Genomic DNA, 11,499 nt, shown 5'->3' with positions numbered 1-11,499 from the left:
GGGATAAAGTCAGAGATGAAGTTGACAAATGTAAAGCAGGCTTAGGCTACACAAAGATTTCCAAAGGCTTTAACATCCCATGGAGCACTGTTCAAGCGATCATTCAAAAATAGAAGGAGTATGGCACAACTGTAAACCTACCAAGACAAGGCTGTCCACCTAAACTCACAGGCCGAACAAGGAGAGCTCAGATCTGAAATGCAGTCAAGCGGCCCATGGTGACTCTGGACGAGCTGCAGAGAGCTACAGCTCAGGTGGGGGAATCTGGCCATAGGACAACTATTAGTCCTTGCACTGCACAAAGTTGGCCTTTATGGAAGAGTTGCAAGAAGAAAGCCATTGTTTACAGAAAAGCATAAGAAGTCCCGTTTGCAGTTTGCCACAAGCCATGTGGGGGGCACAGCAAACATGTGGAAGAAGGTGCTCTGGTCAGATGAGACCAAAATGGAACTTTTTAGCCAAAATGCAAAACGCTATGTGTGGCGGAAAACTAACACTGCACATCACTCTGAACACACCATCCCCACTGTCAAATCTGGTGGTGGCAGCATCTAGGGGTGCTTCTCTTCAGCAGGGACAGGTAAGCTGGTCAGAGTTGATGGGAAGATGGATGGAGCCAAATACTGGACAATCTTGGAAGAAAACCTCTTGGAGTCTGCAAAAGACTTGAGACTGGTGCAGAGGTTCACCTTCCAGCAGGACAACGACCCTAAACATAAAGCCAGGGCAACAATTGAATGGTTTAAAACAAAACGTATCCATGTGTTAGAATGGCCCAGTCAAAGTCTAGATCTAAATCCAATCGAGAATCTGTGGCAAGATCTGAAAACTGCTGTTCACAAACACTGTCCATCTAATCTGACTGAGCTGGAGCTGTTTTGCAAAGTAGAATGGGCAAGGATTTCAGTCTCTAGATGTGCAAAGCTGGTAGAGACATACCCTAAAAGACTGGCAGCTGTAATTGCAGCAAAAGGTGGTTCTACAAAGTATTGACTCAGGGGGCTGAATAATTACCCCACTTTGCAGTTATTTATTTGTAAAAAATGTTTGGAATCATGTATGATTTTCGTTCCACTTCTCACGTGTACAACACTTTGTATTGGTCTTTCATGTGGAATTTCAATAGAATTGATTCATGTTTGTGGCAGTAATGTGACAAAATGTGGAAAACTTCAAGGGTGCCGAATACTTTTGCAAGCCACTGTATAAATACCTGGGGCTTCCTTCAGCCCCCTCCGCACTGTTTATTCCCACGTCATCTTCCTCCGCCTCCTTGTTCTCCCGGTAGAAGCCCTGTTAGCTTGGCCAGTAGGGACGCACTCCACATGCTCGGGCTGGCCCCGTGTGCGCGCCCCGCCATGCTCCCATTGCCGGGAGTGCTTGGAACCTGAACCACAGAACGCTCCCAGCCGCGGGAACGAGATAAGGGACGCGTGCAGCTGCACTGCGCATGCGCCAAGTGGTGCAACTTACGGAGCTTCTACCGGGAGAACGAGAAGGCGGAGGTAGACCACGTGGGAGCGATCGGTGCAGAAAAGGCTGGAGGAAGCCCCAGGTATGTATAAATCTATTCGTCTCTGGTTCACTTTAAGTAAAACTCTTTTCTTGTTTTTATACGCTTTCCGTTTGTCATTCTCTCTACCTCAAACACTTTTTATGTTAAATAAATGTCTAGCTTAATAGTTTGTACACTAATCAAATGCAATCACTGAAGGTGGTAAATTATAAAAGGGATGCGTCTTCATTCACAGCCTCAGGAAAAAGCATGACTAGACTTACCAGAGGATTTAAATTACAAAAAACTCAGCGTGTGGAGAGAGAGCACAAGCTTCAGTGCTGTGGAATATAAACTAATAACAATATTCCTAAATAAATCTACCTCGGCAATATTAGACTCCAGCCCTTGCAGAGCAGAATCAGCTATAAAGCACCTACTTAATTGAGTAATATGATATGACAGTGTTTTCTTTGTTGTCTAATTATGTAAACCTTGGAGAATCAAGCATGAAACTCAAGGCCAAGTTGTGTGCCTGGTGATAATACACTGCATAGCTGGCTTTGTATTCAAAACACCATTCCTACTTTAAAATGGAAGCTATCTAAAAGGATTACATTTAGGCGGCTGTTTATAATAATTTTATTTAGAAAGATGCTATGTCTTGGAGCATTCAGAAATTAAACTCTAAGTGAGACTAAAATTACATGTTGGCTAAGTAGTATTATGTTTACAAAATATTACAGGTAGTGCATGTGTTGATGTTTTAAATCTATTTATATTTTTGTTATCCTCAATAGTTTTTCTTTAAGGCTAGGTTAACAGTGGGACATTGCGTTGTGATGCGATGTGAAAGTCGCAATGCAACATTACAACGCAACGCAAAATAAGGTGGTCACGCACATTAATGCTACGTTACCATCAGTGGCTTAGATACGGAGCTCGGGGCCCCAGTGCAAGTTTTACATTGCCCCCCCCCCCCCCAAGCACTCAACACGTAACACTTGATACGGCACAACAAAACCTGCCAAGGTCATCTACAGTATTAGAGCAGCTAAACAACTTATACTTTGGTTTAGGAAGGGCCCCGATGAGGTCGCTACCTCTGCAACCCCTATTACTACGCTCCTGGTTACCGTCACATACAGTAGATATAGTGGAGCATATAGGCAATGAAAAGTATACTTCCCTGTATCTGTTAACATCTGTGTTTAGAGTTAACGCACCGCAACAGTGGGTTACCATAATGCAACATTTACAACGTCGCACTGTGAATGTTGCAGGGTATTAACATTGCAGTGCGATAATCTGTGTTATAATTACTTCATAATGCAGGACAATAACGTCCCACAGTGAACATAGCCTAAATGAAAAAAAAACAGTAAATATACACAGGCCCGGTCCGCCCATGATGCCAAGTGAGGCAACTTCCTCAGGCAGCAGAAGTCTGGGGGCAGCACCAGGCAGAAACAGGAAGAGAGTGCCTGGCCAACCTATACTGGGGGCAACTGTACCTGGCTAACTTATACTGGGGGCAACTGCTACCAATACTAGGGACACCTATACCTGGCTACCAACCTATACTGAGGGTTAGTGGTGCAAATTGTCGGGTACTGTGCCTTCATTCCAGCTCGGGGGGGAGGGGGGGGGGGTCAATATACTAAGCATTGCGTATCAGCAGTGGTAACAAACACAAAGGAATGTTGGTGTGTGTAGAGTATCTCACAAAGGTGAGACTGCCTCTCACATTTTTGTAAATATTGTATTCTATCTTTTCATGGGACAACACTGAAGATATGACACATTAAAATAAAAAGAAAAGTACAATACAATACAATACAATAACATTTCTATAGCGCTTTTCTCCCAAAGGACTCAAGGACTCAAAGCGCTTAGGCTCTCTCAGATTCAGTAATTAGTAGGATGAAGTATTCACACAACAAAAGTTATATTTCTGCAAATGCCAGACTGAACAGGTGGGTTTTCAGTCTGGATTTAAACACGTCCAGGGATGGGGCTGTCCTGATCTGTTGAGGTAAGGAGTTCCAAAACGTAGGGGCAGCATGACAGAAGGCTCTGGGACCAAAAGTTTCCAAGTGGACTCTGGGTATGACTAGATTATTAGAACCTGTGGATCTGAGAATGCGGGGATTGCTACGCAGTTGTAACATATCTTTCATGTATCCAGGGCCTAGATTATTCAGGGATTTAAATGTCAGTAGGCCGATCTTGAATAGGACCCTCCATTCTATAGGTAGCCAGTGAAGGGAATGCAGGACTGGCTTTATGTGGCAGTGACGGGGTTGGTTGGTTAGCAGTCTGGCAGCAGTATTCTGTATCAGCTGTAGGCGGTACAAGACCTTTTTTGGAAGGCCAGTGTAGAGAGCATTGCAGTAGTCCAGTCGGGATGTGATGAAGGCGTGGACTAAGGTTGGCAGATCTTCTGGGGGGATGAGGTGCTTGATGTTTGCAATGTTCTTCAGGTGAAAATAGGATGATTTCACCACAGCAGAGATTTGAGTTCTGAAGTTTAAATCCCCATCAATTAGAACTCCCAGGCTACGCACATGATCAGAGCTGCGTAGATCCGTGCCTCCTATTCCCAGTGGTGAAGACTGCAAGTTAAGTTGTTTTGTTATCATGCTCTGCCCTCCAATTAGAAGGACTTCAGTTTTGTCTGCATTTAGTTTCAGCCAGTTGTCATTCATCCATTGCTGTAGTTCACGTAAGTAAGTAGTCAGTGTACAGCTTGTATAACAGTGTACATTTGCTGTCCCATCAAAATAACTCAACACGTAGCCATTAAAGGAGAACTTTAGTGAGAGGTATATGGAGGCTGCCATATTTATTTCCTTTCAAGCAATACTAGTTGCCTGGCTATCCTGCTGATCCTCTGCCTCTAAGACTTTCAGTCATAGGCCCTGAACAAGCATGCAGCAGATCATATGTCTCTGACATTACTGTCAGATCTGACAAGATTATCTGCATGCTTGTTTCTGGTGTGATTCAGCCACTACTTCAGCCAAATACATCGGCAGGGCTGCCAGGCAACTGGTATTTCTTAAAAGGAAATAAATATGGCAGCCTCCATATACCTTTCACTAAAGTTCTCTTTTAAAGGATCACTATTGCTAAAAAAGTAGGCAGATAAAATCTGACAGAACCGGCAGGTTTTGGGCCAGTCTATCTACTCATAGGAGATTCTCAGGGTGTGTTTTCAACAGCATTTCCTGAACAGCAGTTTAACTGCCAAAATAGTAAGATACCAGCCGGCCCCCCTAATCACTTGCACACTATTTTGTCAGTTAGACTTTGCACCTGCTGTTTAGGAAATGCTGTTGAAAAAACAAAGAAAACCCTGAGAATCTCCCATGAAGAGATGGACTCGGTTCTGTCAGATTTTAACTTTCTACTTTTTCCCTAGTGGTCCTTTAATGCCTGGAGAGCTGGCAACAAAGGTGAGTACAACCCTAAAGGTGGCCATCAATGATACAATCCCACAGTTGATTGATCCTTTCCTATCACTATGGTAATCAATCAGAAATTATTGGTCTGCCTAGTGATGGTTAAGTAGATGCAAATAACTTTGAGTTGATGTACATTTATGCAAATTTTTTATGCAAATGTATGCAGCTTGAAAATAAACCAATTAAATCCTGCTGAGGTAAAATTTGATTGGTTCATTTTCAAGCTGCATACATTTGCATAAAAAATTGCATACATTTGCATTAGCTTGAAGTTATTTGCATCTACATGGCCATCACTAGTTGTGCCCATTAACTGCTTAATACCCGTTAACCAATTTGATCAGATTAATTGAATAGATCAATTTTTTTCAGATCAATCTCATTGATTTGATCGGATTGGAATTCGGATGTTAATGGGCATCACCTTTCCGACCACCACGGCAAGTACATGGTACCTGATCCCTTGTGTGTACGGGCTTTAAAGTGGGTGGAGACTCCATATATAATGAAAAAATAAATCATCCAAAAAGAAATGATTTATTCAGCTTACCTATATTCTTGTTTTTAGGCTTCTTTCACACTAAAAAAATCTATTAACCCTTCTTACTCTCACATGCAAATGTTCAAACAAATGCATTCACAGATTCACTCATCCAGGCACAACTGTTATCCCTATAGCTAAGTTAAAAGCCGGGGTTTTAGTTCACAGAAGAATGCATTCTTATGCTTAGTCACCTATACTGCGCAGAAGTACCCAGGTAAACATAGGTGTCCTAACTCTGGCCCTGTAACAAGCATAGTGCAGACATGCAAACACATAAATTGCATCAAACCTATCAATGGATTAGGAGCACACATCCTGACGTCCTTTCCTGGGACAGATAGTGCATCTTACCAATCGCACAAGGGAGCTAACGTAATGTATCCATGTGCACCATTGATAGGTTTGATGCAATGAATGTGTTTGCATGTCTGCACTATGCATGTTACAGGTTACACCTGTAACGTCCCACTGTGAAAGCAGCCTTAGTGTTCACTGTCAGAATTAATAGAAATATGATTACGGAAAAGAAAATAATATTTCTACTGGTTTCCACTTTCCACCTTTACGGTTTCTTTGTGATGCCAAAAGTGACATTACTTCATCGTTTTGTTTATTTTGTTTTTTAACCCAGCTCAGTGTCAATTTACTCCTTATTTCACAGATTACTGACCCTCCTACAGTAAATATTACCTATGTCTGTGTAAACTCTTCAAAGGGAAAGGACCATAGAGTCCTTATCTTATCTGAAATGGGAAGTTTCTGGTATTTGCATTTTGAGAAAAGCTTGTTACTGTAGCTTAAAGTGACACTGAAGCATAAAAAAACATATGATATAATGAATTGTATGTGTAGTACAGATAATTAATAGAACATTATTAGCAAAGATAATAGTCTCATATTTTTATTTTCAGTTAAATAGCTTTTTTTTTATAACATTGCATAATTCTCTAATATTTGCAGTTCACACACTGCACTCAGCATTTTAAATGATTTTGCAGAGCTAATGACATCTTCAACTTTCCTCTGTAGTAAAACTTAAACAAGCAAGATACAGTGAGAGACAGTTGAGATAAAAGCTTCAGAAGACAGAGCTCTCTGCAACTTTGCAGGTCGCAGAGCTCAGAGAAGCTCTTTTGCATAGATAACAACTGAACAACTCTTCCTCCTGTACTGGAAACATTATGAGACTCATATATGTACTGCTAATGTTTTATTTCTTATCTGGGCTACACATACAAATCATTATATCATAGGTTAATTTTCACTTTAGATTCCCTTTAAAAAAAAAAATAGACTTCCCACAATCCTGTTTGCACTGCACAGTTCGACACAGTTCAGCAAAGGTTCACAGACCAAGTTAAAAAATAAATATAAATTAGGGTACATATAGGGTCCTATTTTTAGAAAAAAGGGGTTTACATATTCAGTATATTTGGGGTACTATTTGTAGGCAATATTTTATTTTTGGATGCTACAACACACAGATTTCAAAGAAAACAGCTTAGTGTCAATGAAAACACTTAGGGCCGGTTCACACTTGATGCAAAAATGTATCCGTGGCTCCGCTTTTGGGCCCGGACCAAAATCGGAGCCACGAATACAAATGTTAGAAATAGCAGCCGACTTCACTCACTTAAAAAATGGATCAATGGGCAATACGGGGGATCCGTTTTGAAAAAATTAATGGAGAGTTCGGACTTGTCAGGACTTCTCGGACCACTGATGGGACTTCACGGAGCCTGGATACACGGAGGGGTAGTGGATTGCCTACTGCCTGCTCTTCCCCTCAAAGTCACAGGTGCCTCCTGGTAGGCTGGAGGGGGAAGCAGCCTGGAAGGGGGGCAGTGGGCACAGAGGTGGGGAGGGGGGTTGGACCCCCTCCCTCACCTGGGTCCCCCCTTTTGCACTCCATTCCAGCTAGTTTCCTTAAAATAAAGCCTATAAACAGCAGCAGGCAGGGAACTCCCTCACTTCCTTGTGTTCCTCCGCTCACCACGTCACTTCCTGCAATGCCGCCCCCTGTACTTCAGTGGGCAGCATTGCAGGAAGTCACGCAGTGAGTGGTGGAAAAAGGAAGTGATTGATTTCCCCGCTTGCCACTTGCTATATGCTTGATTTTAAGGAAACTAGCTGGAGGGGGAGCACGAAGGGGGGACCCAAGTGAGGGAGGTGGGGTCTGACCCCCTCCCCGCCGCTGTTCCTGCCGTCCCCTTTTCTGGCTGCTACCCCCTCCAGCATCCAGCATGGCAGCCCCCTCCCCATCCACGGCTATGGGGCACAGATTCGTTTTTGAAAACGTAAACGGACTGGAAACGTGCTGCAAAACTGCAGCATCAGAATCAGAATCAGAATCAGAATCAGATCAGCATGGATCCGTTTTCCATCCATTTCCATTCCGGTTTAGAAAAACGGAACCCGGACCATGGATTGCATTCTGCAAACGTATGTAGTGTGGACTGAGCCTAAACCCTAAGCTGCATACACATGTGGGATAATAGTCTGTTGACATGAACGATCTGCAACCAATTGGCAGATAATCTTAGTAAAAAAAAATTACTTATATCATGCAGCACTGAACATTAATTTAGGTTACAGACAATATTTAGGGTGACATACAGCAATACGACAATACAGGAATACAAGAAAACCAGATCACACAGCACAGGGACCAGAGTTCCGTTGTGGGTTTAGAGCAATTGTGAGGGGTGGTATGCCAGAGTGAAAAGGTGAGTTTTGAGGGCCTTCTTGAAGATGTTGAAGGAGGGGGCTGCCCTAATGGGTGGAGGTAGAGAGTTCCAAAGTGTTGGAGTAGCTCTTGAGAAGTCCTGGAGGCGTGCATGGGACTGTGTAATGCGGGGGGCGGTCAGGCGAAGTTCATTGGAGGAACGGAGTGAACGGCTAGGTGTGTACCTCTGAGTAAGATCAGAAATGTAGGTTGGACAGATTTTGTGGACAGATTTGTAGGTCAGACACAATATCTTGAATCTGATTCTGGACTGGATAGGAAGCCAGTGGAGGGATTCACGGAGGGGAGCCGCCCTGGTGGAGCGATGGGAAGAGTGGATAATTCTGGCTGCCGCATTCATGATGGACTGCACTGGGGCTGTTCGGGTCATATGGAGACAAGACAGAAGGGCATTGCAGTAGTCGAGGTGGGAAATTATGAGGGCATGGATAAAATTAACGATGAAAAAAGTTTGTCTTTCAATTTGACAAATTCACCCCTGCAAATTTTATTTAATCATCCTTTTCACAAGGTGTGTATGAGATGGTCAGATATTTCTTAACCCCTGTGTGCACAGCGTGAACATGAAGAACAAGGAAGTAAATTGACTACACAAGCACTTCTTGGATCTTTTGATGGTCATGTGTACAACACTATTAGAATGATCCGTCATTCAAACCTTTCTGCCAAACCTAAGCAACAGAATGATTACTTGTTTTCCAAAGATTTATATTTGAAGTGTGTATGTAGCTTTAGGCTGCCTACACAAATCCATTTTGATTGGCCAATAATTGGCCAATTTTACCACTTGCATGTATGAGAACTTACCTACACGGTCTGTTCATAGTATTCAAAATCTGTAGGCCTTGTAGGAGGTGGAAAAAGTGGCCACTGGCCAGTCAAAATTTGATGTGTGTACCAGACTATAGACTAAACCCTGTTATCAGTACCAGACTAAACCCTGTTATCAGAATTAGTCTACTGAATGAGGAGAATGAGTTGAGAAGCACCAGAGGTTTGACAGTAATCCTCAATTCCTTAGATGGGTTAGTTGTGAATATAGATGGTCAGTGAGATGGCACTTATTTTGATTTGATGAAAGTGTTAATGTTATACAAATGTATGCTTAGAATCAAATACAATACAAGTGCTATTTTAATTTATTTTAGTAGCTAATATTTAATTATTTAAAGGGGAACTGAGGTTTATTTCCTTTTAATCAATACCAGTTGCCTGGCAGCCCTGCTGGTCTATTTCTCTGCAGTAGTATCCGAATAACACCAGAAACAAGCATGCAGCTAGTCTTGTCAGATCTGACTTTAAAGCCTGAAAGACCTGGTCTGCTGCATGCTTGTTCAGGGACTATGGCTAATAGTATTAGAGGCAGAGGATCAGCAGGGCTGCCAGGCAACTGGTATTGCTTAAAAGGAAATAAACATGGCAGCCTCCATATACCTCTCTCTTCAGTTCCCCTTTAAATAGTTGGATGGTAATTGTTATTGATTTTAGCAATTCAAAGGTTTTCATTTATTTAATGTACTGTATAATGGCATTAACTGAGCTTTACCCACAATATGAATAACCTACCGTATGCCAATTTCATGCAAATGTATGCAGCTTGGAATTGAACCAAACAAATTGGTGCCATCTGATGGTAAACGTGATTGATGACATTGCATGTTTTGCATCGCATGGGTATTAATAAATATACACAATCATATTTAGTGGGTAAAGTTTAGTGAAGAAATCTATGCATAAAATAAATATATATTTCAGGTTGTGAAAATGAACAACAACAACTACCCTACAACAATTCAAAAAAGTAAAACACTAAAATCTCATACCCTCTTTGAGACATTTATTGTTAGGGGCAGAGTTTGGATAACAGTGCCATCTGGTGGTAAAAAGGCAGAATAAACTTGAAAACACATTACTAGTTTTATCAAGTTACTAAAGATGGAGGACAAGAAACCCATACAAACAGTTTCTATGCCCCCTAATTGAAGCAATCATTGCAAAGGTGGTTAAATAATTCAGCTTTGCACTCAAAATAAATAATCAACATTGTTTAGAATTAATAATTACAATTACATCTCAAATTGTATTACTTCTTAATTTTATAAATGGGCAGTTCCGATCAGTTCTTCTTTTTTTTAATAGGTCACTCGCCTCTACCTCTGATTTACGTGTCTCACAGGGAAATACCTTGAATATGTCAAAAATTCCGGGGGCAGTGCCCTTAGGCCTCCCAGTACCGTGGACTCATAGGCATTATGTCACATGCACCTTTTGCACCCAATTATTATTTTTATCCATGAGTCACACACCAAAACATTTTATACTAACCTGAACTTTAAAGAAATCCTGAGGTAAGAGGGATATGGAGTCTGCCATATTGATTTCCTTTTAAGCAATACCAGTTGGCTGTCCTAAGCAGGTGGCTAATCTAGTCAAACTTGAGTCAGAGCACCTGATTTGGATGCTTGTTCAAGGTCTATGGCTAAAAGTCTTATGCTGGGCATACACGGACCGTTTTTGCGCGCGGATTGATTGCCGCTTTTCCCCATGGGAGCGGCTAATGAGCCGCTCGTTTCTTGCCATTTTTCTCCCCGCCGGTATCGAGCGCAGTATCGATCCGGCGGGGTATCGGACACGTCGGATATCATCAATCGAGCCATCAGGCTCGATTGATAAGCCTCCCTCCTGTCCGTGCATGCCCAGCATTAGCTACAGTGGCGTAGCTAAGGAGCTGTGGGCCCCGATGCAAGTTTTACAATGGGGCCCCCCAAGCACTCTATACATAACAATTGGTACGGCGCACCAAAACCTGCCAATGGCAGCTACAGCGTCAGAGGTGCAAGAAGGGGATGGGGAAAAGCTTGTTAATGATTTAACATTTCTATTCAAAGTATCTATAGAAGTGATTATTGTGAACACAGGACCAATAGAGAGCTAATACTGTAGTTGAGGGAGAGCCCTTCGGGGCCCCTCTGGCCCAAGGGCCCCGATGCGGTCGCTACCTCTGCACCCCCTATTGCTACGCCCCTGATTAGCTATAGGATCAAGAGGACAATCAGGCAACATGCGTTTTTTAAAAAGGAAAATCAATATGCCAGCTTCCATATCACTCTCACCTCAGGTTCCCTTTAAACTGAATCAAGCAGACACCATATTTGTTTTTCGGCTTTTCTTCATCCTGTTGCTCTGTAATAGTTGAGGCATTAGATCTCAATCTTGATTATTTTCTTGATTAAATATTTCTTCATGC

This window comes from Hyperolius riggenbachi, chromosome 3 (genome assembly GCF_040937935.1).
Source record: "Hyperolius riggenbachi isolate aHypRig1 chromosome 3, aHypRig1.pri, whole genome shotgun sequence".
Lineage (NCBI taxonomy): Eukaryota > Metazoa > Chordata > Amphibia > Anura > Hyperoliidae > Hyperolius > Hyperolius riggenbachi.
This window is presented reverse-complemented; position numbering follows the sequence as displayed.